The sequence below is a fragment of the Abramis brama genome (genome assembly GCF_963993115.1).
Source record: "Abramis brama genome assembly, chromosome: 11".
Classification (NCBI taxonomy): domain Eukaryota; kingdom Metazoa; phylum Chordata; class Actinopteri; order Cypriniformes; family Leuciscidae; genus Abramis; species Abramis brama.
The window spans coordinates 30,941,227-30,968,905 of record NC_139973.1 but is presented as its reverse complement, the minus strand read 5'-3'; the positions used below and the strand labels follow the sequence as shown (position 1 = coordinate 30,968,905).

General features: G+C 38.9%; 1 long non-coding RNA gene across 1 annotated transcript; it reads left to right on the top strand.

Moving 5' to 3' along the window:
* The first annotated feature begins 5,254 nt into the window (after positions 1 to 5,254).
* On the top strand, positions 5,255 to 26,531 carry LOC311091954. Its single transcript, XR_014608190.1, has 4 exons — positions 5,255 to 5,459; positions 6,334 to 6,420; positions 24,032 to 24,357; positions 25,067 to 26,531. It is a non-coding gene; the product is annotated as an uncharacterized lncRNA (long non-coding RNA).
* Positions 26,532 to 27,679: the final 1,148 nt, after the last annotated feature.

The window sequence follows — 27,679 nt, the reverse complement described above, 5'->3', positions numbered from 1 at the left end:
CTTTGAGGAGGGTGGTTCGGTTCGCGCTCCCCACGGCTCGGGTCCCGCTTCTGTCGAGGCAGAGCGGCGACTTCAGTCATGGGGTTCGCAAATGGATTTGACAGAGGGGTTTGAGACGGGCTCTGCCTTATCTCAGCCTTCACCTGTCAGATCCAGTGCCTCAGTCCCGGGTTTGGAAGCACACGCTGCGGTTTCTTCCGCCCAGGCTGAGGTCCCAGTACTGCAACTATCCAGTTCTGAGGAGCTGGATGTTGTTAGTATTGGAACAGGAGATACTGAGGACTCGTCACCCCAGTCTCCTGCAAGTGAGGAACTAATGGAGGTGCTCACTAGAGCTGTGCAAAAATTGAGTATTGAGTGGCCAGCAGATAGGCAGGAGTCTAGAATAAAATCTAAACTAGATGAACGCTTTCTGCCCTCTCGTTTGCAGCCTCCACGCAGGTGCCTACCGTTCTTTCCAGACCTCCACACTGAGGTGTTGAGGTCCTGGAAAAGACTGGTTTCCTCCCGTATTTATACACCTCAGACTTCCACCTATTCTAATATTGTTGGGGCTAGTCAGTACGGGTATGGGGCGATGCCGAAAGCTGAAGAGGCACTAGCTAGTCACCTCTCACCTGAGTCAGTGTCATCATTTAAGGCACCTATGTTACCCACCAAGCCACTTCGTAATACATCTGCTTTGGTGGGTAAAGCGTATTCGGCGGCAGGTCATGCTGTGGCATGCCTGCACACGATGTCCATCCTGCAGGCGTACCAGGCTGATCTTTTAAAAGATATGAGCGAGAGTGAGGAGGTTAGTTCAGACAATGTCAGAGAACTACGTCAGTCAGCAAGATCTCGCCCTCCGTGCCACCAAGGAGACGGCCAAATCAGTCGGCCGTTCTATGGCAGCCCTGGTGGCCGCGGAGAGGCATTTATGGTCAAATCTTTCTGGCATGAAGGAGAGAGAAAAATCTTTTCTCCTGGATGCCCCGCTTAATCCTGCGGGCTTATTCGGTGACTCAGTGAACACAGTCATTGATAAGTTCCAGGAGGAAAAAAAGCAGGTGGCGGCGTTCCAAAAATTCCTCCCGCTTAGAGTTCATGTCTCTGGGGCTGCCGGTAAAAAAGATCAGTCCCAGCCGTCGGCTAGTTCCTCACACCGGGCGCAACAAAAGCAGAGTGTCGCGTCTCGCGCTCCCCCACAGAAAGTCTGGGGTGCGGCGCGGCACTCTCAGACGAAGTCTTCGAGGGGTAAAACTGATCTGAGGACAGTTATTATCGCCAAGAAGGCTTCGTCTAAAAAAAAGTCCTGACGATCCAGGCTTCAGGATGCTGAGGGTAGTCCCCGCCGAGAGAAAACGGTGATCACACGGTGCCCGTTCTCTCTCGGTGCCCTCAGGGGATCGCTCTGCCAACCCTGGCTTCATGCCAGGGCGTGGACGGTCCCGGCGAGTTTTTCCCCGAGGGGAGCTCGCCTCCTCCTCCGAGGGGTCCAGAGCAGTTAGACCAGTTGTTCCCTGCCGGTGCGCCGTTACAGGGCACTGTGTCTGCAGCTCAAAGTATTCCAGAGGCCAGTCTCGAGAGGCTGGTACCCTTAGTAGATTTTCTGGCGGAGTGGAAAAATCTTCCAAATATATATCAGTGGGTCCTGCAGACGATCGAAAACGGTTACGCTATTCAGTTCAGGTCTCGTCCACCTCGATTCAGAGGGGTCCTATCCACAGTGGTGGGCCCCGAGCAGGCTCTGGTAATGGAACAGGAAGTAAAGACTCTACTGCAAAAAGAGGCTATAGAACGGGTTCCTCCACCCAGCAGGGAGTCAGGTTATTACAGCCGGTACTTCATCGTTCCGAAGAAGGATGGGGGGTTGCGTCCAATTTTAGATCTGTGCCTGTTAAACCGCACAGTAGGGAAGCTCAAATTCAAGATGCTCACTCTCAAGCAGATCGTGTCACAAATCCGGGGACTGGTTTGTCACGATAGATCTAAAAGACGCTTACTTCCATGTTTCCATCCTTACAGAGGACCACTTTTCTGGGCATAGTTTGGGATTCGAGGATGATGCAGGCACGTCTGTCTCCTGCTCGTATTACCTCGATCCTCTCAGCGGTGGAACAAACAAAGCTAGGCCAGTCACTTACTGTAAAACAATTTCAGAGAATATTAGGTCTCATGGCAGCAGCGTCCAACGTTATACCTTGCGGCCTGTTGTACTTGAGACCGTTGCAGTGGTGGCTCAGAACCAAGGGGTTCTCCCCGAGGGGAAACCCACTCCGCATGATCAAGGTCATGCGACGATGTCTTCGTGCCCTGGTTATGTGGAAAGAACCTTGGTTTCTTTCCCAAGGGCCCGTGCTGGGAGCTCTTTGTTGTCGCGTCACGCTAACAACGGATGCCTCCCTCACGGGCTGGGGAGCGATCATGAGTGGTCGCTCAGCCCAAGGTCTGTGGCAGGACCATCATCTCTTATGTCACATAAATTGTCTAGAAATGTTGGTGGTGTTCCAGGCTCTGAAACATTTCCTACTAGACCTGAGGGGCCATCATGTGCTTGTCCGGTCAGACAACACATCGGTGGTCTCCTACATAAACCATCAGGGGGGTCTGCGTTCGCGTCCCTTGTACAAGCTGGCTCGCCAGATCCTTCTGTGGGCCCAGGGGAAACTCCTTTCTTTGAGGGCTATGTATATCCCGGGGTATTTAAATCAGGGGGCAGACATCCTGTCGAGGCAAGGGCTGAGGCCCAGGGAATGGAGACTCCATCCCGAGGTGGTGGAGCTCCTTTGGAAGGAATTCGGTCGTGCCGAGGTAGACCTGTTCGCTTCCAGGGAGACATCACACTGTCCACTGTGGTTCTCCCTGAGCTATCCAGCCCCTCTGGGGTTGGATGCCATGGTGCAGACGTGGCCGAGGTCACGTCTGTACGCATTTCCCCCGATTGCTCTGCTCCCAAGAGTTCTGGAAAGGGTCTGTCGGGACGGGGTCAGTCTACTGTTGGTAGCCCCGTTCTGGCCCGAGTATGGTTTGCGGAGGTTTCAGAGAAGTTTCTCACTTTTAAAACTATCTTTTTGCTTGCTATTTCGTCTCTCAAGAGAATTGGAGACATTCAAGCTCTCTCGGTTTCTCCCTCGTGCCTGGAATTCTCGCCTGGCATGGTGAAGGCCTTTCTCCATCCCAGACCAGGTTATGTTCCGAAGGTTCCAACTAATGTTGTTAGGCCTATCGTACTGCAGGCTTTCTGTCCTCCTCCTTTCCAGACGTCAGACCAAGAGAAACTAAATCTGCTCTGCCCAGTTAGGGCTCTAGATGCTTATGTCCACAGAGCTGCCCTGTGGAGGAAGTCTGAACAGTTGTTAATTTGTTTTGGGTCACCCAGGAAGGGGTGCCCTGCATCTAAGCAGAGGATGAGCAAGTGGGTGGTTGAGGCTATCTCACTTGCTTACGAGTCGGCTGGTCAGCCTTCACCTTTGGCTGTACGAGCTCACTCTACTAGGAGTATGGCCGCTTCTAAAGCGTTACTGTCAGGAGTTTCACTTTTTGATGTCTGTGATGCGGCAGGCTGGTCCTCACCGCACACATTCATCAGGTTCTATGATCTTGACCTCAGCTCCACTCCAGGGGCGCAGGTGCTTTCGTCCACATGTGCGCTCTGATCTCACATGGACGGTCACTTGCTCGCATGGCGACATGGGTATTAGCGTTCCCGTAGCGTTTCGACGCAGCTCGAGTTCCCTTGAAAGGGAACGTCTTGGTTACGTATATAACCCTAGTTCCCTGAAGAGGGGACGAGACGCTGCGTCACCCTGCCATACTCCCGGCATTCCCGTGATCGACTTGCTTCAGCCTATCAGAAGCTAGCGCGTTTGTGATTTCTGGGGTGCTTTATAATTTCCTGGTCGATGACGTCACCCACCTATGACGTTCCGTCTCGCCATTGGATTGATTCCATACGTGCTTCATGATGCACTCACGCAGGGGCGTTCCCGTAGCGTTTCGACGCAGCGTCTCATTCCCTTTTCAGGGAACTAGGGTTACATACGTAACCGAGACGTTTTTGGTTGGACACTCATTAGTGGCACACTCAGAGCTCGCTCTGCACATTAGTTGTGTTCCTACGGTAATGCTGGCATTTTAATCTAATAAATGTTGACTGCTTTGGTAAACAGAATTAATAATTAAAGACGTTGATGTTTGCATGTATGATTTATTGGGAGTTTTCAGGAAGTTATGCACAGTAATTAACTTTTTTTTATTTTTTTTATTTTTTTTATTAAAGATTCATATATCAAACATACAACAAGGCACATTGTAATCATATTCAGTCAATCTTACAACATGAATTGAACATGGAGTACAACGTTGATACATGTTCCAAAAACAAAACAAAAACAAAAATAAATAAATAAAGGGAAAAGAGACCAAGAGACTCAGCAGTAGACACTAAGGAATGAGTTTGCATAAGTATTCATGAAAAATTAGGGCTTTTTTTGTTTTGCAACATTTCAGGGATTGTTTATACAAAATTATATCATTTAGAAAGGCATTAAAGATTATTCACTCCAAACTCAGTTGTTCTGTTCTCCATTTGAAGACCAAATTTAACGTATTCATATGTTAACATTGGGATATTTTGTGTATCGTACATGATCCAGTACTGGAAAGCATCCCAGAAGGTCTGGGTTACACTACAAGAGAAGAAGAGATGTTCTGCGGTTTCAATGTCAGAATTACAGAAAGTACAAACATTCACATCCATATTAAATCTTTGATGCAAGAAGTTGTTACATGGATAAATCTCATTCATCACTTTGAAGTGAACTTCTTTTACCTTCGTTGAAATAGGAAAAGAAAGGTAACTGGTTCTTATCTTCACTAAACAATTGCTGGTAAATTTCTGGAAGATATGTTTTCTCTTGAATGGTGAAGGGAAGCAGATCGAAGTGAGAACATTTCTAAAAAAAAATATTATTACATTTATTTTTATCTAAGAAATTATAAGCATCTATGATTAAAGGTGCCATGTGTCAGAATTGAGGTAAAAATATCCAAAAAATGAGCTCATTCAAAAGAATGAGAAGAAATAAGGGCGATGATGTCATTAAAAAAATTACAAGTTATAGTGCTGCAGAGATATCAACCTAAATTAGCATGCTAAATTACTAGCCATGGCCCGACAGGTGTCGTAATACCAGTTTCGGCCATGGGAGGCGGTATGCGGGCAACATAAGCCAAACATGCAATACACGAATAACTCGCACGGCTTGTGGGCGTACTTGAACCTGATGTCAATCCCATGTGTCAATCGTGTGGAAAGTACAGCCCACTACTACATTTCAGTTCAGGGAAGAGAGCGGAAGAATGGCTGAAGCCCTTGGCAAGAGACCCTTACCACCACCACAACCACCCGTTGCAGGGAAAAAAACACGCTCGGAATCGCAAATAAAATCTGATAAAAAAAGGAACAGAACAGGGACGTGCACAGGAATTTTGAGGGGCAGTTGCTCTAACCTGAAAAAAGGTTATATGGGCTATATGAAGGACTGAGAATAACAGGGTCTTTATTAAAATATATATACACAAAGAAGTAAAACACTGAAATACAGCACTCAATCACCTTAACTACTACTAATAATAACACAGAAAAACATGACTTGAGTCATATTATGGTCTTATTATTATTTATAAAGATTGCAAAACGTCAGAGATTGTAAACAGTATACAAAATGTATTAACAATATGTTAAATGTCACCAAAATACACGAGAAAAAGAGTTCCTCATATTATTGTTTATTGTTTTTTTTTATTATTTTTTGTTGTTGCTTTTTATTGTTTTAAATTTGAGAAGAAATAATCTGGATTGAATTGACAGATGGGGAAAAACTCGCTTCTAATTAAAAAAAAAAAAAAAAGCTTAAATTTCAGGAAAAAATACAATCCTTTTTTAACCTTTTGGCTTCCCGTACATTCAGTTGTGCATCTTGCTTGTATTCAGTTCTGATGGTACATATGGTAACTGGGCAACTACGCATGATTTGTAGAATGATTGCGTAAAGGGAACAGGAATTCCGGTAGGGAACAGAATCGACTGCTACACCGGTCGCGTGCAGCGTTGCAGCCACGTAAACAGAGTTTGCCCTTCCCCTACTGACTTTCATTTTCGGTGCCCGAATGGAAGTGAATGAGGCTTTGCGATTTTTTTTTATCTAGGCCTATGTGAAATTCTGCATCCATTGTACGATTTATTTATTTCCCCCCCTCGGAAGGGCAACGTGAGTCGAGAAGGGCATATGGGCAGTTGCCCGGGCAACCTGAGCAACCCCCCTGTGCACGTCCCTGGAACAGAACCAGAGTAAACATTGGCACTGCTTTCCATCGCTGGAGACAATGGACATGAAAGAAATGAGGTTCCGAACTTGCAACATTTCTTTTGGATTGGTAAGTAAGATGCTGTTAGTATTTCGTTAGAAGTTTGTTTTATATGTTTGTGTAGTTTTTTCGGGAAGTTATAACATAGAAATGTATCGAAGGCTGTTCGATAAACGTATATAACGTAGCCTACATAAATATAGTATTGTAATATAGTACACATATATAGCACAATCTCTATAGCTCTTTTTTTCTTCCCACACGGAAAAAACCTATATAAACATATATGTTTTAATATAGGTTTTGATATAGGTTTTTAATATATGTGACATATATAAAATTGGCCGTTAAATTAACTAAATGTATAAGTTCAGAATACCTGCACATTTACAGTTTTACTCATTAAACATAAACACATAACATCAAGATACGTGAATGATAGGAAATACAAGCTTAGTATATAATTTAGAACATGTAAAAATATCCACATTAAAAGGCAATTGCCGTATACCTTTATACTCTAATATAACTTATTTTACACATTTACATTTTATCCAAAGTGACTAAAAATTGAGAACAATAGAAGCAACAAGTGCAGTGACAAGTCCTAGTTAGTGTAGCACAGTACTCATAGCAATTATTATTGTTGTTTGTTTTTTTTAAACAAAGATTTAGTATTATTATTGGGTCAAGTGTTTATGAAAAGATGGATCTTAAGCGGTTTCTTGAAAATGTGTTGAGTTGGGCAGGTCATCCCACCAGCAGGGAACAGTCCAGGTAAAGGTCAGTGAAAGTGATTTTGTGTCTCTTTGGGATGATGGCACCACAAGGCGCCGTTCGCTTTCAGAACACAAGCTTCTGGAGACACATAGATCTGAAGCAGTGTGTTTAGGTCTTTCTGCAGCATCTGGATCAGTTGCAGAGGTTTGACTGATGCTGGAAGGCCTGCCAGGAGAGCATTACAATAGTCCAGTCTGGATAGAACAAGAGCTTAGACAAGGAGTTGTGTGGCTCCGATAGGAAGGGCCGGATCTTTCTGATGTTGTATAAGGCAAATCAGCAGGATCGCATGGTTTGGGTGAAAGTGAAACCATAAGCAGTTTTGTCTTGGCAAGGTTGAGTTGAAGGTCATTTATCCAGCAACAATTTTCCATCAGGTAGGCTGAGATGCGAGCAGCAACCGTCAGATCCTCTGGCTGGAATGAAAGGTAGAGATATATGTCACTAAGTGATAGGAAAACCCATGTTTCTAAATGACAGAGCCTAGTTACAATACAAAAAAAAAATATATATATAATTATAGATAGATAGATAGATAGATAGATAGGTGGAATCTAACACAATTGTGGTCTTACTGTAGCAAAACCAAACCTTGTGCAGTGGCCTCACAAGGATCAAATGAATATTCACATGGGAAAATATAGTATAAAACAAATGAAATTTTCTGCCACTTTTAGTGCAATCATATGGAATCAGAAGACTCTGCCATTACAATATTTTAAATTACTTCTTCCCATACCTTGTTTGCCATGATCATTCTGCTTTCCACTTGACCTGAAATCACAAAAAAATATATATATTTATTTACAACTTAGTATTACATTTACACATGTCAGAATATGTTCAACTAGGACAACTAGGTTTTCCTCAAAACGATCTTTCCTTCGCACTGGATAAAATACATTGATCTCTATGCGCAGGCTGCTAAGAAGGGACCATCTGCAAAGTGCAAACCCGAAGGAAAGCTTGTTTTAAGAAGAAGATTTAAATATTAAAACAATGTTATTTGTGTAGTAACAATATTCAGCTCACGAGATATTGAACGCGGAACTCCGCGAATATGCGAATATAAAATCAACTTTACCCAAGTTGCAGACTTGCAGACACCATGAACATAGTCAAGTAAAAAAAAAAAAAAAAAATAAAGTTGCCAACCAGGGTAGAAATAGTTTCAGGTTTGATATTTGCTGCATATTTTTACTTTTGTGTAGGCTACTGTACATACAGTACGCAAATATGTTTTATGTAAAAGTTACAGTAATTCACCAAAGGGATTTTTTTCATGTTCCAAAGGTTGTAGTATGGTCCTACTGACCAGACTGACTTTCTACATGTGAAATTTTGACAATACCTCCCTTACTGTACGTTCAGTATACAAATATTAATTTAAAAAAAATACAGCAATTCACCTAAAGTATTTTTTCCTGTTCCAAAGGCTGTAGTGCTTTCCTAGTGACCACACTGACTTACTACAGGTGGAATTTTGACAATATCTCCTTTACTGTACGTACAATAAACAAATAAGTTTAAGAAAAAATTACAGTAATTCCCCTAAAGTATTTTTTCATGTTCCAAAGGCATAGTGCTTCCCTAGTGATCAGACTGACTTACTACAGGTGGAATTTTGACAATAACTCCTTTACTGTACGTACAATAAACAAATACGTTTAAGAAAAAATTACAGTAATTCCCCTAAAGTATTTTTTCCTGTTCCAAAGGCTGTAGTGCTTTCCTAGTGATCAGACTGACTTACTACAGGTGAAATTTTGACAATACCTCCCTTACTGTAAGTATAGTACAAACATATTATTATTAAAAAGTTACTGTAATTTCTCCTTTTTTCATGTTCCAAAGGTTATAGTATGTTCCCAGTGATCACTCTACTCAATTAACTTGGATAAATGTATTAGGTAAAAGTATGTATTAGAACTGCTGTTCCTTGTACAACACAATTCTTTCATTGATTAAAAAAAGCAGATATTTTAGGTTAATAATATTTTCAATGTTATAAATAAGCAACACCCTTATTGTAATTATTCAAGTTAAGTTTTTGTTATGAAGTCCTGAAGAAGTGGATTCTGGAACACACTGCTGCTTCAATGTATATCTAATGAGTGATTATAATCAAGGTATTAATCAATAGTTTTCCTTCTATATATCAAATGAGTTGAATGAATTCTCTAGGCTTATGAGATTTTACTTTGTTATAGAAATTATCAGTGTGATTATCGAAAATGTTATTTCATGTATCCTTTAAATGTCTGTATTTGATATCTGAGGTGTAACGTATGGGTCTGGCCCATGCCAGGAATGCAGTAACAGTGCTTGCTCATTTAGCCTGGCTTCCAGAGATGAAATATGGATTTCTTTAACAGGTGTCACTACATCCATCTGCTTTTCTAGGCTACCCTGATAGCAATGGTCTCAGGAGTCATTGAAACCTATAGTTGAGAGACCATTTCTTAGTTAAAGTCTTTACTTTACAGTTAGATTTAAAGTATCCTCTCCTTGAGATAAATAACATGTTATATTAATGTTTTGAGAAGACTCTCCTCCTCACCAAATCCAATCTTGAAGAAACTGTGTCTGTGTGTGTTAGTATTTTGGTTACATGTTAAGGAACAAGTGGAAATATAGCTGCAAGCAGCGATACGGGGCCAAGCTGAAGCAGCAGCAAGAGCAGTAATAGTAAAAACAGCAGAAATTGAAGAAAAAATAGCTGGTTTAGAAGTATAGGTGAAAATGAACTCAAAATGAACAGAAGTTCAGATGAGAATGAACATATAATGAACAAGACATACATTAATCCAAGAGGAAGAAAGATTAGTACAACGTTGAATAATAAAGGAATCGACATGACACAACATTACACACAATTTTTTTTTAAATCATCCCACACAGGGCTCAAACCCATTATCTCTGGGTCAGATACCTGTCACTCATATCATTGCGCCACTGGGAAGTTGCGTTTTTAGCAAGATGAAGAAGGTCCAGTAGTTCAAGTGAGAAGCAATTCAAAATGAATAATTTTTGTATAAATTCGCTGCATGTTGTATTTATCGAGTTCGCTCACATATAGACACCATGTCTGGAACAGAAGCAACTTTTACACCACAATACCTCTTGCGGTTTGGGAATGTGCCACACAGGATTCAAACCCACAACCGGAATGGTTCAGGGCTCGTGTCACGTGGTTTAGCAGCTTGCGCCACTCAGTTGACGCTGTCTTACCAAGCTGCCGAGGAGAGGCTTAAGTGTAAGAATGAGCACACAAAGGCATGTTAACCAGATTAGTTAAGTTAGCAAGTTAAGTTAGCTTAATGCTAACGTAGTTTATTAGCCTTATAGCTGAAGAGCCACATTAGAAAGAATGGCATCAGGTTAGCATGCTAACCAATTAGCATGCTAAGCTAACTACCATAAGGCAACAAATACAGGTCAAATTTGGAGAAAAGTATATCAGGAACGATAGCAAAAATAAAAAATCTGTTCAGTCACTTCTGTGTGGCTTGGTCCAAAGATCATCTGAGCCAATTTTTGTAAAAATTGAACAAAATTTGAATGAGGAGTAGCACAAAAAAATGGAACACTGTACTTTTCAAAATGGCCACTACTGTAATGGGCAGAGTCTTAATGTAAGATATTGATTGTGATCACCATAATGAGTGGAATCAGGTGTACTAAGTGTCATTTTACATCTATTTACATTCACATCTAGATCAAAGGGTTCAAAAGCTATAATCCTTTTAATGTTGAATTTTTGAACTGGTGGTGGCGCTATAGAGTTGGTCCTAGACTGGAGACTCAAAAATTGGTCCAATTACTATTCATTACAATCACTACAAGTGTGGAAGGTCACGACGTGCCTAAATTCAGGGTCCGAATGTCAGCCGCATAATTGATGGAGATATGCTTCAGTCTATCTATGTGTAGAAAATGTGTGATTATTTATTAGCCAATCAGAACCTACTTTTGATCACTGGTTCTGATTCTTGACTTCTGCCTGATAATAAACTGCAAACATTCTTCAGTAAAATTTCCTTTAATTTATTATAATTCTGACTCTTGTAAATTGAGTGCACTTCTAACTCCTGGTCTTAATAAATCATATCTGGTCCATGGGTCTTTAACTGTAAGTCCCAAAATACAGATATACAATGGTAATCCATATTGCAACAAGGACAATAAAGCAGAAGTTTCAACAGATATTCTTTAATGATGTTCCACTGTTTAAGGTACACAGTGAGCACAACCATTGGGCATCTTTTTCTGGTAGCTTGTCTGGTGATAGTCCAATGCAGCATACATTCGGTACCATCTTTGGCACTGTTCACGTTGGTAAACATGACAAGGATTAACTATGTAACAAACCACTAACAGTTATAGTTATGTGTGTTAACCAATTACATAATGCAATGAATAAATATTAAATAACATGTTCAATTGCTTAAATATTTTTGTTTACCCAAAGTAGTCCTGACTGGAAACATTTGAAAAAAAATGTATTCAAACACACACATTTGTTTTACTTAAACTTTTACGTCACTACATTAAAAGATAATATAGTAAAGTAAAAAGTACTTGACAAAACAATCAGTTAAAGGGTTTATGATAATATAAGAACAACTTAAACCAAGAGAGGATCAACAACAGCAAAATTTTGAAGAGGTGATATTGAAATATTAATCTAACCACAAGGAATTAATTACAACTTTTATGTATAATCTCAGTGGAACAATTAGAAAGATAATAGAAATAAAACAGTGCACTGTACAGTATCTTGAATGCCTCCATGATCTTGCTGTTCATTATCTGTCAGATTTGCTGCACCAATGCGTACAGGTTCAGTCACTACTGTTAATAATAATGTAGCCCCTATTAATGTACTACAACCTTAAACAAACAAAACCCCTTTTAGTGAATTACAGTTATTATATATATATTATTATGTAAAACAGTATTATTAGGTATTGTCAAAATTTCAGCTGGAGTAAGTCAGTGTGGTCACTAGGAAAGCACTACAATCTTTGGAATATATATATAAAAAACACTATAGGTGAATTACAGTCTATTACATAAACATATGTAATAAACACATGTAATAATGTTTATTACATAAAAATATTTGATAATAGTATATACAGTAAGGGAGTTATTGTCAAAATTTCACCTGTAGTAAGTCAGTCAGGTCACTAGGAAAGTACTACACCCTTTGGAACGCGGAAAAATAGTTACGTCAATTACAGTAAATTTTTCATAAACCTATTTGATAATAGTATATACAGTAAGGGAGTTATTGTCAAAATTTCACCTGTAGTAAGTCAGTCAGGTCACTAGGAAAGTACTACACCCTTTGGAACGCGGAAAAATAGTTACGGTCAATTACAGTAAATTTTTCATAAACCTATTTGATAATAGTATATACAGTAAGGGAGTTATTGTCAAAATTTCACCTGTAGTAAGTCAGTCAGGTCACTAGGAAAGTACTACACCCTTTGGAACGCGGAAAAATAGTTACGGTCAATTACAGTAAATTTTTCATAAACCTATTTGATAATAGTATATACAGTAAGGGAGTTATTGTAAAAATTTCACCTGTAGTAAGTCAGTCAGGTCACTAGGAAAGTACTACACCCTTTGGAACACGAAAAAATACTTAGGGTGAATTACAGTATTTTTTTAAAAAAACATATTTGTCAACTGTACGTACAGTAAGGGACTTTTTGTCCAAATTTCACCTGTAGTAAGTCAGTCTGGTCTGTAGGAAAACACTACAGCCTTTGGAACACGAAAAAATACTTAGGGTGAATTACAGTAATTTTTTAAAAAAACGTATTTGTCAACTGTACGTACAGTAAGGGAGTTTTTGTCAAAATTTAACCTGTAATAAGTCAGTCCTTTCACTAGGAAAGTACTACAACCTTTGGGATATAAAAAAAAAACACTATAGGTGATTTACAGTTTATTTCATAAACATATGTAATAAACATGTAATAATATGCTCATTACATAAACATATTTGATAATTGTACAGTAAGGGAGATATTGTCAAAATTTCACCTGTAGTAAGTCAGTCTGGTCACTAGAAAAGCACTACAACCTTTGGAACACGAAAAAATACTTGGGGTGAATTACAGTAATTAAAAAAAAAAAAACATGTCAACTGTACGTACAGTAAGGGAGTTTTTGTCAAAATTTCACCTGTAGTAAGTCAGTCTGGTCACTAGGAAAACACTACAGCCTTTGGAACACGAAAAAATACTTAGGGTGAATTACAGTAATTTTTTAAAAAACATATTTGTCAACTGTACGTACAGTAAGGGAGTTTTTGTCAAAATTTCACCTGTAGTAAGTCAGTCTGGTCCTTAGGAAAGCACTACAGCCTTTGGAACACGAAAAAATACTTAGGGTGAATTACAGTAATTTTTAAAAAAACTTACTTGTCAACTGTACGTACAGTAAGGGAGTTTTTGTCAAAATTTCACCTGTAGTAAGTCAGTCTGGTCCGTAGGAAAGCACTACAACCTTTGGAACATGCAAAAATGATTTAGGTGAATTACAGTAATTTTTTCATAAACTTATTTGATAATTGTACGTACAGTAAGGGAGGTATTGTCAACATTTCACGTGTAGTAAGTCAGTCTGGTCACTAGGAAAGCACTACAGCCTTTGGAACATGAAAAAATTATTTAGGTGAATTACAGTAATTAAAAAAAAATATATTTGTCAACTGTACATACAGTAAGGGAGTTTTTGTCCAAATTTCACCTGTAGTAAGTCAGTCTGGTCACTAGGAAAGCACTACAGCCTTTGGAACACGAAAAAATACTTAGGGTGAATTACAGTAATTTTTAAAAAAACGTATTTGTCAACTGTACGTACAGTAAGGGAGTTTTTGTCAAAATTTCACCTGTAATAAGTCAGTCTGGTCCGTAGGAAAGCACTACAACCTTTGGAACATGCAAAAATGATTTAGATGAATTACAGTAATTTTTTCATAAACTTATTTGATAATTGTACGTACAGTAAGGGAGGTATTGTCAACATTTCACGTGTAGTAAGTCAGTCTGGTCACTAGGAAAACACTACAGCCTTTGGAACACGAAAAAATTATTTAGGTAAATTACAGTATTTTTTTTAAAAACATATTTGTCAACTGTACGTACAGTAAGGGAGTTTTTGTCAAAATTTCACCTGTAGTAAGTCAGTCTGGTCCATAGGAAAGCACTACAACCTTTGGAACATGCAAAAATGATTTAGATGAATTACAGTAATTTTTTCATAAACTTATTTGATAATTGTACGTACAGTAAGGGAGGTATTGTCAACATTTCACATGTAGTAAGTCAGTCTGGTCACTAGGAAAACACTACAGCCTTTGGAACACGAAAAAATGATTTAGGTGAATTACAGTAATTTTTTAAAAAACTTATGTCAACTGTACGTACAGTAAGGGACTTTTTGTCAAAATCTCACCTGTAGTAAGTCAGACTGGTCACTAGGAACATGCTACAACCTTCGGATAGTAAAAAATCCTTTTGGTGAATTAATGTAATTTTATTCTAAAAATATGTATGTACATTATGTATAGTGAGGCAGGTTTCCTAAATACAATCATTATAATTCACTTTTTATTGTTGCTAAAGTACAATCAATAGCATTAGAAGACATAATGTGAGAGATATTTGCTGGTTGCATCTGTACTTTGCAAAAATGTAGTTGTCTGTTTGCACACAATGAAAAAAAATAGAACTTTTTAGACGGTCCCTATCTTGGTTCCCACACTACATTGGACATTCAGTGGACATTCGCAACTTTGTATGCCATTAAAACAATATTTGCCCATTGTGATCGATTGTGGAGAGTGTTGTAGTTCACCATCTTTGTCCTAAAGATCATGTAGCTGCTTTTATTTTGCAAAAATGTGCTTTATTGCGCTTGTTATTGAGACAGTTTTTAAGCAAAAAAGTGTGAATGTGCGAATATAAAACCAACTTTACCTAAGTAGCTCTCGCCAGTTAACTGAACATTTAAAATGCTAACGTTAGCTTGAAAACTGTAACGTAAACTTAACACAAATGTAATATAAAATATCGTTCACATGTAGACTCTTACCTCAGCCGGTGATAGGTTGGCATGATGTCCGCTGTGACGAACCAGGCTCACTGAAAAGGGCGTTATTTCCGAAGAATCCAAACGACTGATCTATATAGATCAGTGATCCAAACGGACTGACTGACAACAGGGCTCCTGCTCACAGCTGCTCTCAACGAATACGATTGCTTTGAACCACTGTTAATATCATAATCCACTTCACGAGAGTAGACTGAATTCAAATCTCCCGCTTTCCCTTGATACAGATCCAAAGCAGAGCCCGTCTACGGAGAGCCTTGGCACTTCCTATTAGCCCCATTGTATCGATCTTGGTTGCAGTTCCATTAGAATTCCACTGGAGGTGATCGCGGGCGAGTGCAGACTGAATGGGAGTCTATGGGGCTAGACGGCTAAATGTGTCTCTTTCACCCGATTGCCGTTGAGAAATCTCAGATTTTATTGTAGGTTTTGCAAGTTCAACATGTGTTATAGGTCGAAAGTTGAATGAACGAGTACTTATTTCTTTTCGATTTCTTACAAGTTGAGTTGTTGTTGCCCATAACACGCTAGCATTCTGCTAATGACGTCAGCATTCTGACGTCATTGACATTTTAAAAGACTTTTTAAACCAAATAAGTGACTCTAAAAAATCTAACACCCAGCAATGTGTAATTTCTTTGCATCTCCTTTCGAATACAACATTCAAATTACTAGACAAAAAATTATATCCTGAGAAAAGTGGATTTTGAGGGTTTTTCGCCATAGACCTCCATTCATTCTGCACTCGCCTGCGAGCCCCCCCGCATGGACAGAGACGTGTTACTGCAGCCAGTCCAGAAACCGGAAATAAGCAGAGAGTGCCAATTCTCTTCCTATTAGACATTCTCTGTCCAAAGTCGACTTCTTCTTCTTCTTCTTCTTCTTATGGAGTTTTATGGCGGTTGGCAAACCAACTTTCGGTGCATTACCGCCACCAACTGGACTGGAGTGTGAAGCACTAATAATCGTTTAAAAATTAACAACGTAAACAATAAGGTTGAGAAATAAATATTTTTATTTTTTTTAAATAAATAAATTAGTAAAGATTATATATATTTAAATGTTATATTATTTATACCCATTACTTTATTTTCTCCAGTATACTCCTATTGCTTTAAAATATTTCATACAACTATATATTCATTTCAACACTAATGTTATTACACTATATTTTATCTTGTTCTGCATGTATTTTCAATAGGCTTTCCATATTAAATGATACAACCTCCAATTTTCTTACTTCCTTCATAAGTTCTACTCTTTCTTCTACATATATTATACATTTTATTAACACGTTCAATTGTTTTTGCCTGATCACAATAATTACATTTACCCGTTTTATGTTTTCCTATTTTGAACAATGAATGATTTAGTCTTGTGTGTCCTATTCGAATGCGAGAAATAATTGTATCTTCTATTCCTAAAAACACTTCTTCCATTTCCTACTTGTTTCTGTATACTGTACATATGTCTACCCTTGTTATCAGTATTCCATTCTTCTTGCCATTTGTTGTTTATGAATTCTTTAATTTTACTTTTAACCTCTTTTTTGTCCAAAGTCGACTGATCAGACAGCTAACCGTTGTGGGCGGGACTAAACAACAGCGGAAACGTAATGGCGGCGAATTTGAATCTGCGTCATCGCGCGCGCACACACACACACACACAACACACAAAGCCCTGAATGTGCAGCAACGGAGATTTTGAAAAATATTAATAAAATTAAATTATGGGAGAATAAGACAATGAAATAATGATCAAAATGAGCATCTATTTTCAAGACAAGATTAAAAGACTATAGCCTATGCAATAAAAAAGAATTCAATACAGGCCTAGCCTATGTAGGCTACTGTACATATTATTTAACCTTAAAAAAAACTCACTTTAACCCCCACATGCTTAATAATCTGTAAGGACAACATATTGAATAGATGCAGATTTCTGCAGTTATACCTTCTTTTCTTTTTCTAATTTCACAGAAAAAATCTGTAAAATATTACTTTGTAAAAATACAGACAAGTTCCTTTTAAAAACGTAAAATTGATGTAAAAGCAAAATACAAGCAATTACCTGTAAATTTAATAGTGGTTTAAATTACAGCAAATATCTGTAAAATAACAGGCATTCACTGTAATGACAAAACGGTAAAATTCTGTAAAAAAAAACAGTGTTTTTTTTACAGTGTAGGCAACATATGTAATGATTCACTGAGAATCTCACCTTTTGTTTCTGCAAATGGCTTTCGGACCCAAATGGCCCTTGGAGCCTTATGCTGATTGAATTAGGATTGGCTAGACCCTCAGTCTAGGGTGTTACCTTAACCTGTATACTCATTTACATGCTTTGTTTGAATTTGTCTCCACCCCCAAAAGTCCCTCCTCCTAAAATGCCTATAAGATACCATGTAAAGTTAAGTTAGTCAGATTATGTTGGAAGTTTCTACAGCCGCGTACAGCAGAGTTCTCAATAAAGAATAACTTCTGTTGAACGCGATCCCGACTGTCTCACTGGTCTCTGCTTCGATCAAAGAAAACTTTACAACACACCTAAACCAGTCCTAACTGAAAGAGAACAAGTTGACAAAAAGATTTAATCCAATATTGGGTGATAATATAGTATAATGAGAGATTTTTAAGTTATTTTTTGTGAAAGGAGAATGTAAGTGTGTGAGAGCAGAAATATATGCATGTGAAAGGAGAATGTAAGTGTGTGAGTGTTACAGTAAGTAGACACAGGAGAGGAAGATGGATGGTGAATAGTGAATTATTGATTACAAAGGTTAAGGGATGAGGTGAGCTGGGTAGTGGAGTCCAAAGGGTGAAAGGGTGAGACATAGGGAAGTACGACGATGGCGACAGGGAGATCACTGGAGACAAAAGGGGAAGGACAAAAATACATCAAACGAGGTCAGACAATGAACTGTGGTGAGGAGTGTGCATTTGTAGTGGCAGTGATGAGGGTGATGATGGCGTGCAGGTGTGTGTGTGATTGGAGATGACGTGCAGGTGGGGACCAGGAGGGATGCTGGGAAGTGTTAAACACACATACTTTGTCCGGTCACGTTTACGTATAGTGGTTGGTTTTGTTTGTTTAAATGTTGTTGTGTATTACCCTCTGAGTGGATTATTAAAGACGTTATACCTGATTTTCATCTTCATCATGTTTCTTGCAACCTTTGGTGTCAGTGTGAGAGTGCCAGAAAGAATTATGGCTTGTACGGCCCCACATAGACCTCATTATCATCAGTGGTGGAAAGTAACGAATTACATTTACTCGCGTTACTGTAATTGAGTAGTTTTTTTGTGTATTTCTACTTTTTTAAGTAGTTTTTAAAATCTGTAATTTTACTTTTACTTAAGTATGTTTTGTTTAAAGTATTGTAATTCGCTACATTTTAAATCATATCCATTACTGAGTAAAAAAAAAATAATTTAATTAAAAAAATGAAATACTATGGGTAAAACATTGCGCTCCGGAAACTGCAGCATTGATTGACTGAAGGGCGGGAGAACAGACATGCTAAAATCGAGTAGACTACACAATTTGCTGTCTTGTGAGGGAGTCTTGAAGTTGTTGTGGCGTTCACACTAACGTTACGTGACTGATCGATAACTACCAGAGAATGTCTAATAGGAAGAGTATTGGCACTCTCTGGTTACTTCCGGTTTCTGGACTGGCTGCAGTAACACGTCTCTGTCCATGCGGGGGCGCTCGCAGGCGAGTGCAGAATGAATGGGAGTCTATGGAGCTTCACCCACAGAATCCACTTTTCTCAGGATGTAATTTTTTGTCAAGTAATTTGAATGTTGTATTCGAAAGGAGATGCCAAGAAATTACACACTGCTGGGTGTTAGATTTTTTAGAGTCACTTATTTGCTTTAAAAAGTCTTTTAAAGTGTCAATGACGTCATACACACCGTACGACCAGAGATACTGCTTTACGGCAATCCTTCAGTCACTTTGGTGCTTTCGCGCTCTGCACTTTCTTTTCTCTCGAGGCATCGACAACACAGCTGACACAGGTAAATACACGTGCTAGACGAGTTTTTGTTTTGTTTGTTTCTGGTCCCGCTTCGGATGCCACGATGCCATCAAGCGGTATCTCTGGTCGTAATCAGTCCTTCACTGACCAATCAGCGTTCATTAGCAGAATGCTAGCGTGTTATGGGCAACAACAACTCAACCTGTAAGTAATCGAAAGGACATAAGTACTCGTTCATTCAACTTTCGACCTATAACCCATGTTGAACTTGCAAAACCTACAATCAAATCTGAGATTTCTCAACGGCAATCGGGTGAAAGAGATACATTTAGCCGTCTAGCCCCATAGACTCCCATTCAGTCTGCGCTCGCCCGCGATCACCTCCAGTGGAATTCTAATGGAACTACAACCAAGATCGATACAATGGGGCTAATAGGAAGTGCCAAGGCTCTCCGTAGACGTGCTCTGTAACTACTCGGTTACTATCGTAACCTCGGTTCCCTGAGAGTAGGGAACGAGTATTGCGTAGCTATACGCAGTGGGGAAACTCCTTTTCCTCGATTTACTGAAGCCTAAAATGTAAAACGCATTTTGCAGCTGCACAGCTAGCACAGTGAGTGTCTGGCTCACTCATTGGCTGTGCTGCGGCAACTGCACATCCAATGGCGCGGGCGCCTCTCCAAGAGGGCGGGATCACACACTAACTGTACGTTCACACCGCCGCCGACTTGAGCTTCCAAAGTTACCGGAAGTCATTCATTTTCAATGGAAGCTGGCTTCTCTCAGCTGCAAGGAGCGTCAAATCCATCGGCGTCGCGTTTTGGGTGTTTTGAGCGACCAGAGCGTCAATCAGAAAGTTGAAAGTAGCTCAACTTTATGGTAATGAGCTATGACGCGGTTCAGCGGCAAGCAGCGGCAAACGCAGGCAACCAATCGGAATATAGACGTCCTTCACACTGGCTGATTCCGGAGAAACATACGATGTAAACTTTCGTTCCTACCAAAACATTAGTTCCGAGAAAATGGAGGAGAAGCTGATCATCGCCGTTGCTGGGTTTCCTATCATTATCGGATTAATTGCACAGTTTAATAATAATAGCAGAAAATTAATAATAATAATAATAGCTAATTATTCTTTTTTTCCCGACCAAATGTGACCAAAACGGTTATAAAAATGCTGTCATTATAAAAGGTTTCTAGTGTCAATGTATTGCTTGTTTTTTCTGTTTACATTTCATGGTGTGACACTTATCTTCTCCCATGATCGAACATAGAATGCTGCTACGTCAGAGCGGCCAAAGCGTCAACAAGCTTCCCTGTAGGCTACTTTTTGACAAGCGTCCTTGACAGGGCGGCCAGAGCTTCTTTGCAGCTCAAGTCGGTGGCGATGTGAACGTACAGTAACGTTACAGGAGCTGACAGCGACTCTGTCACCCGACGCTCCAAACCGCGTTTTGTCAAGAAAACACACGTGAAATGTGAAACGGGAAATGACGCGAACCTACACACGAAACAGCTGTTGTTTGTTATTATAAAGATAGCAATTATAAAGACAAAGAATCTGGGTGAAAGAATTGATTAGCACACGCAGGTAGCAGGGATTGTCTGAGCTACAGATGGAGTTGGAGGTGAGTAAAAAGTAGCTGCCTGCTCTGCCAGCTGCCTGCTCTCATTGGCTGGATGTGGATGTCTAACGTTAGTCGGCTGACTCTTCCAGATATTTGGCATGCTAGATATCTGGCAGACATCGGCGATGTGTCAGAATGAAATGTGTCAGGGAGCTGTTTTGATGCGTCTTTGAGTAGTTCACACATAATCACTGGTGATCGCTGCTCGATCATTGATTTACCCCTGATCACAGCCCCACGGTGACCAAGCTCGCTGACCGGCAAATCGGGCTTAAAATCGTGTAGTGTGAACTAGGCTTAAAGCAGAGATGATTTAGTAGTGTCTCTGGCTAAAGTGATTGTAATTTTTTATTTATTATAGCGTGTGACGAAAAACAGGCTTCTCTAGAAGAGTGTGTGAGCCTAGATATTTTTGTTTAGGGGAGAAGTAGTAGTAATTGCCAGAAGTAATTGAGCGGAAAATAGCAGCAATATTGTTAAAATTAGAACATATATTTCATATTCCAGCAAAAGGATTGGAGGAGTTATTGGAGGAGTTGCATTTTTTAAGCTAGTGTACCTGTCACAAAGGGTGCAATTGCAGAAATTTTCATAACCTCAGTATTGGTCAGACAGTTGTTGAAGAACTTGCTAATTCTGTGTGTGTTTCTCACCCTGTCATTAAATGTTTTGAAAAGTGTGGCCCTCTTGCCACATCTTATAAAAGAAAACAATATTACAAGGTACATTTTAGAGTTGTAGAGCCTATTGAGTACTTTTTATCTGTAGAACAAAGGAGGTCGTTTCAATATGTTCCATTATTACAGATATTGCAGGAAATACTGAGTCACAATAAATGACTGGATAAAGTGATAGAAGAACACATAGCTCAAGAAAGTAGAGAAGCTTTGCATGATGATCAGCGAGTTTACAGGTCTTTTCGAGATGGTGAAAATTATAAAATAAATAGCTTTATAGTAGTTGATAAGTTGAGAATTTCCATCAAACTTTATATTGACGAGTTTGAGGTTTGTAATCCGCTTGGGACTTCGCGCAAAAAGCATAAGCTTTGTGGGGTTTACTGGGTCTTGGATAATTTCCCGCCTGGCTCTCATTCTGCTCTCTCATCAATTTATTTGGCTGTTCTTTGTAAAAGTGATGATTTGAGGAAATTTGTTTTTAAAGAAGTGTTGAATCCACTTTTGAATGATCTGGTAATTTTGGAGGAACATGGTGTGTTCATCAATCAGCTGAATGAGTGTATCAAAGGCACTGTGAGTTGCATTATAGCTGATAACCTTGGAGCCCATGGCCTGGCAGGTTTTGTAGAAAGTTTCTCTGGTGACTACATCTGTAGATTCTGTACAGCTAAGAAAACAGAAATTCAGTTGAAGACAGCTAGTCGTTTTGAGCTTAGAATGCGGGAACAACATGATGCACATTTGAAGTGTGCATTGGAAAAAGCAAGTGCATGCTATGGTGTTAAACGTGTATGTGTGTTGAGTAAGAATCTCTCCCATTTTCATGTTACCGCAGGCTACCCTCCAGATCTTGCCCATGATCTATTTGAGGGCATAGCCTAATACAGAGCTAGCATATTGTTTTTCTCTTTTGATTTCTAAGAAGTATTTCAGTTTAGAAAAACTTAACAATTTGATCCAAACTTTCGAGTATAAATGGGCAGATAAAACAAATCGGCCTCACACAATACCACAGACTTTCTCAGTTAAAAAAAGCATTGGTGGAAACCCACTCATTGGCCATTGTGCCGGAGGATGAACCTACATGGCATGTTGTTTTGGATCTGAAAGAGATTGTGGAGCTTTTTGTAGCCCCTGTCCACACTGCTGAGTCAATATCTTACCTTGAGTGCAAAATTGATGAACATCGCCAAAGATACCAAGAGCTTTTTCCCAACAACAATCTCCTCCCTAAACATCATTTTTTGGAGCACTATCCTGTTCTGATTCGCCTTTTTGGCCCACTTGTCCATACATGGACATTAAGATTTGAGGCAAAACATAGTGTCTTCAAACAGATTGCTCGTCATACCAACTGTTTTAAAAACATACCTCTCACACTTGCCAAAAAACATCAGCTTGTGATTGCCCCTGACTTGTACTCTCTTGACCATAAGACACCTTTGGCGGTAACAAGTGTCTCATCAGTACCAGTAGATGTTTTGCAAAGTGACATTGCAGCTGCTATTAAGCAAAGATTGCCAGATGAGAACAATGTCCACATTACAAACTGTGTTTCATACAATGATATGAATTACAACAAGGGGATGATTCTTGTCCATGGGCAATTATTTGGTCTGCCAGAGTTAGCTGAAATTCTGCAGATTTGTATTTTGCAAGGCCAGGTACATTTTATTGTGAAAAAGTTGTCCAGTTGGTATAGAGAGCATTTTAGAGCGTTTGACACATCACAAGTAAAAGAGGTGTCTCTGATTGAGCATGGGGAACTACTTGATGACTACTCGTTAGCTGCCTATTCAGTGGGAGGCCTGCGTCTGGTTTCTCTGAAAAGACACATTAACTTGCACGGAAAACGGGAGTAATAAGGAAGTTTGTAAGTATTTCCGGCCACAATTAACCCAATCATGTACCCATCATGTATAAACTTAATTATTGTAATGTTGTCTTGTTGTTGTGGGCTCCTAATGTTATGATTTTATTCTTGGTATTATTATTGTGCTGTTTTAATGCTATGAAATTGTGTTGTGTTTTACAGTTGTAAAATCGTGTGTTAGTGTTTGTATACTACAGTGTTAGGTTTTCCTTTCGACAAAGATGTTAGTCTTTCTCCTGCTAATGCAGGAACATGGGAAAATTAAATTAGAGCCTACTCTGGTACTTTACTACCTTTATTGTGAGCAACGCGTTTCGCCCATTGCTTCCAAGCAAGAAGCAATGGGCGAAACGCGTTGCTCACAATAAAGGTAGTAAAGTCAGATCAGTGTGCGGTAGTGTGTTTTTTGACTTTTCATAGACTCATCCTGCTATCTACCAGCACCTGATTGTTGTTGCTGTGCTCGGGGAATTTATTGTTCTCTACTGTGGGACTGTTAAGGACCTGTGCATTGTACCTATCAAATTAACATTACAAGGCAACGTTTGTCATAAAAGTGACTTTTTATTGTTGCATATTCAACCTTTTTTTTATGTGTGTTCAGGTCTCCACAATGAGCCATCTTATGAGACTGAGGACCATTCTGGGTGAAGATGATGCCAGAAAGCTAATCCTGCCAGCAGGGTTACCAAGCTCCATGGAACAATTGTACCAGACTATAAAGACTAGTTTTGGATTAGAGCAAGATTTTCACCTTCAATATCAAGATTTTGATTTTGGAAAGGAGTTCATAAATCTGTCTGTGATCTCTGAAATTGATGACAAAGCGACCCTAAAGGTGGTCTACTTGCAATGTTCTTCAGAAGATGACTCAATGACGCGTCAACCTCTAGCAACGAAGACCACGAGAAACTTGTGAAGGATTATATGGTGAGTTACGTATGTTTGGCAAAGAAGCTGTAAACCAGTTGAAAAGAGCACATATTTACTTGCTTGTGGGGATGAAACGATGCATCGTGAATTGGTTAAAAATCTATTTAAATGTGTTTACTACTGATTAAGATTACTACTGGTTGAGATAAAAAATAAATAAATCTCTATGCGACAGCCTAGGGCTTGACTCTAACGTTAGTTAACATACAGCAGGTAACCTTAGCTGGCTTAACGCGGTTAAATGCTGACAACTAAATGGTCTATCATGTGGCTGCATTTCACTGGAAAGAATTCCAGCACCGGGATGAACCAACAGACTGCATCTAAAGAGACAGGATTTATTTTTATCTAGTGTAAAATACTGTTTCAGTTACACTTTTGGTAAGAGTACACATCTCTTGTTTTGCACAATTTATATAAATATTCAATTTTTTTTTATTTTTTTTAAAGAAAGTTGTGAGAAAATCGTATTGTGAACTTTAAATTGTGAGTTGAGTGTATCATTACATCCCTACTTGGTATGATAAATTCAGAGTAGGTGCAGTGTGGAAAATGAATTTTCAGAAATTACTTGGTATAAACTAACTATAATTAAGTGTTTTAATTAACTTGTGTATGTATGTATATGTAAATGTATATAACACACATGAAATAAAATGAATATTGAATGACTTCATATTCAAGCACTCCCTAAAACATCCCACAGGACACAGACCTCGAGGCCAGCGCTTCCATGGAGCAAACTGTGATGGGAGTGTATGACCCAGAGGACATCAGTGTCCTGGTAGAAGGTGTGGAGGTCCTCGGCGAGTTACGAAACATTGGGGATGCCTGTGCTTTGTTATTTGGACTAATATACTGTCTGAACCTGAGCTACCCACCAGACCTCAAATGCACTTTTGAAGTGATGCAGAAGATTCTCATGAATCTGGATGGCCAGAGGTTATCATCCAAGGCACAGTTCCTAAAAAACAAGCTCATGAAGTAAATTTGTCAAAGTAGAAGTCTAGTATGCAGATTTTATTTTTTTATTTTTGCCTCCTAGTTTTCACAAGGACTTTTAAGTTTGCTCAATGGACACGGACTGTAAAAAGGTGAGTTGCTTCACTAGACTTCAAATGCACTTTTGAAGTGATGCAGAAGATTCTCTTGAATGTACATGGGCATAGCTTGTCTAAAGCACAATTACCAAAAACAAGGTCATGGAACAAATTTTGCTTAAAGTAGAGGTCTACAAGGCAGATTTTTTTTTTTGTTAATTTTTGCTTTGCTTTCTAAAGGACTTTTAGTTTGCTTAGTGTATGCAGACTGTAAAAACTTGACAGTCATTCACAAATACTGAGATTGTATAATGTTTACTAGTGTTGGATTGTTTAAGGATGTTTACTAGTGTTAAATATGTTGATAATGTTTTACATGCTTCAAACTTTTAACATAAAACCCCAACAATTTTACAAGTTAAACAGTTAAACATATTTTAACAGGTTTAAGATATTTGATACTAATGTGAAAACGTGTTTGATGCAAAGGTGGAGCAGCTGGAAGAAAAATAAGAAATGTCATGGTGGAGATTTCCAAGGTTTGAATTAAAATGTGTTGATTTATGTTTATACCATGTTTTTATATAGTATAATGTTCTTTACAAGTGGCAGGCAAAACAACAGTGAGAAGAGTACTAAAATATATATGGTATATTTTTTGGTAGGAATCAAAAAGCACCACGTGTTGCACTGTTGTGTTTGTACTTTTGGTGCCCCAGATGAAATTCTTATGTTCAGAGGTGTTCTGATACTGATACCATTTTTTTCTTTATATTCTAATACCCAAACCGTCATTGCTGTATGTGGCTCAGGTTTAACTTCTTGTAATACAAACAATGAATGCCTAACCTTTTATAAAGTTTGACAAGTGAGTGTAACAGGACTTTTTTTTTTTTTTTTTTACTACTTTAAAGTAGATTTTCTTTCTTTGCTAAATTACACGGTATTGGATCTGTGCATAAAGTACTTACCGATACCAGCTTTTAGGCAGTATCGGAGGCCATTCCAATGGTATCGGAGAACATCTCATTGTTATATGGTAAATTGTTTCCAGTTAGTCAGTAGCCAATTGCTACAATTCAGTTATATGTAATGCAGGCAAAATGTTGCATAAATAAAAATGTAAAATGGATTTGCATGTTGTCTTTTTGTATGCATGTTTTGTCATACATTTTACATTTTAATTTTGTTCAACTGAAGTGTTTGACCAATGTAGAATACACTCAAAGTAATCTCACTAAATTAACTAAGAATGAACATGTAACTCAAAAAAGATGCAAATGAGTTTAATGGTTAAACATGATATTAATATTTCCAACACATCTATTTTGTGTTCAAATAACATGATAAAGGTTGGTTGACTTAACTTGGTTTTTTTAGATGGAATATAGTAGGGCTGCACGATATGAGGAAAAGCTGCGATGTGTGATAACATTGTTTAATATTGCGATGACGATATGACTTGCGATAAATATTCAAATGTGAATGCTAGCTATACTGTTCCCATGTCTTAGTGCTTTAGGTTCTTTGCGAACCTAAACATTGAATAGCCTATTCCCACTGAATAAAGAAATCAAATAGATAATTTTTGACATGCTTTTATTGAACAAATTACACATAAATGAGGCATTATAACTATAAGAAATTAACGTTCAATTTCCCCTGCTCCTTTTAAAATATTTTCTTGTAAACTCAACAAAAACATCTCTCTGAATAAAACAAATGTGGGGAAAATAACTTTTATACTCAAATAAATAAATAGAAATAAAAATGGCCATTTAAAATAACTGTAATGGCTCATATTTATTCAGCGATCGGCGGGAAAAGGTCATCTGTACGGAATATCGTTGTGTACGGAACATGGTTAGTCTACGTTACCTGTGTTTGTAACGCGTCATCTCTCCTAAATCCAAAATAATTCCATATAGCTGAAGTGCTGTTCTTTTTCACCACAAGGTCTTCGTCAGCCACCACATTTTCCTCACTCCTCTCTCCTTCCTCCGCCATCATATTTGCTAACGGCACAGTGTCGCAACTAAATTGACACCTCACAAATCAATCTGAGCATAGCTGACACTTCCTGGGGCTTCACCTGATTGGCCAAATAGCATGAACGCACCAACCGTGTCTTCAGGGCTAAACGTGATAGGTCAAACGTTTATTACATGCGCTTGGCGCATGTACTGTAATAAACTGCTTTCCCTTATTCATCGTGTCAGGCTGTCTGTTGCAATGTGTTCATCGCTCGAGTTCATATCGCGATGACGATGAAAATTCGA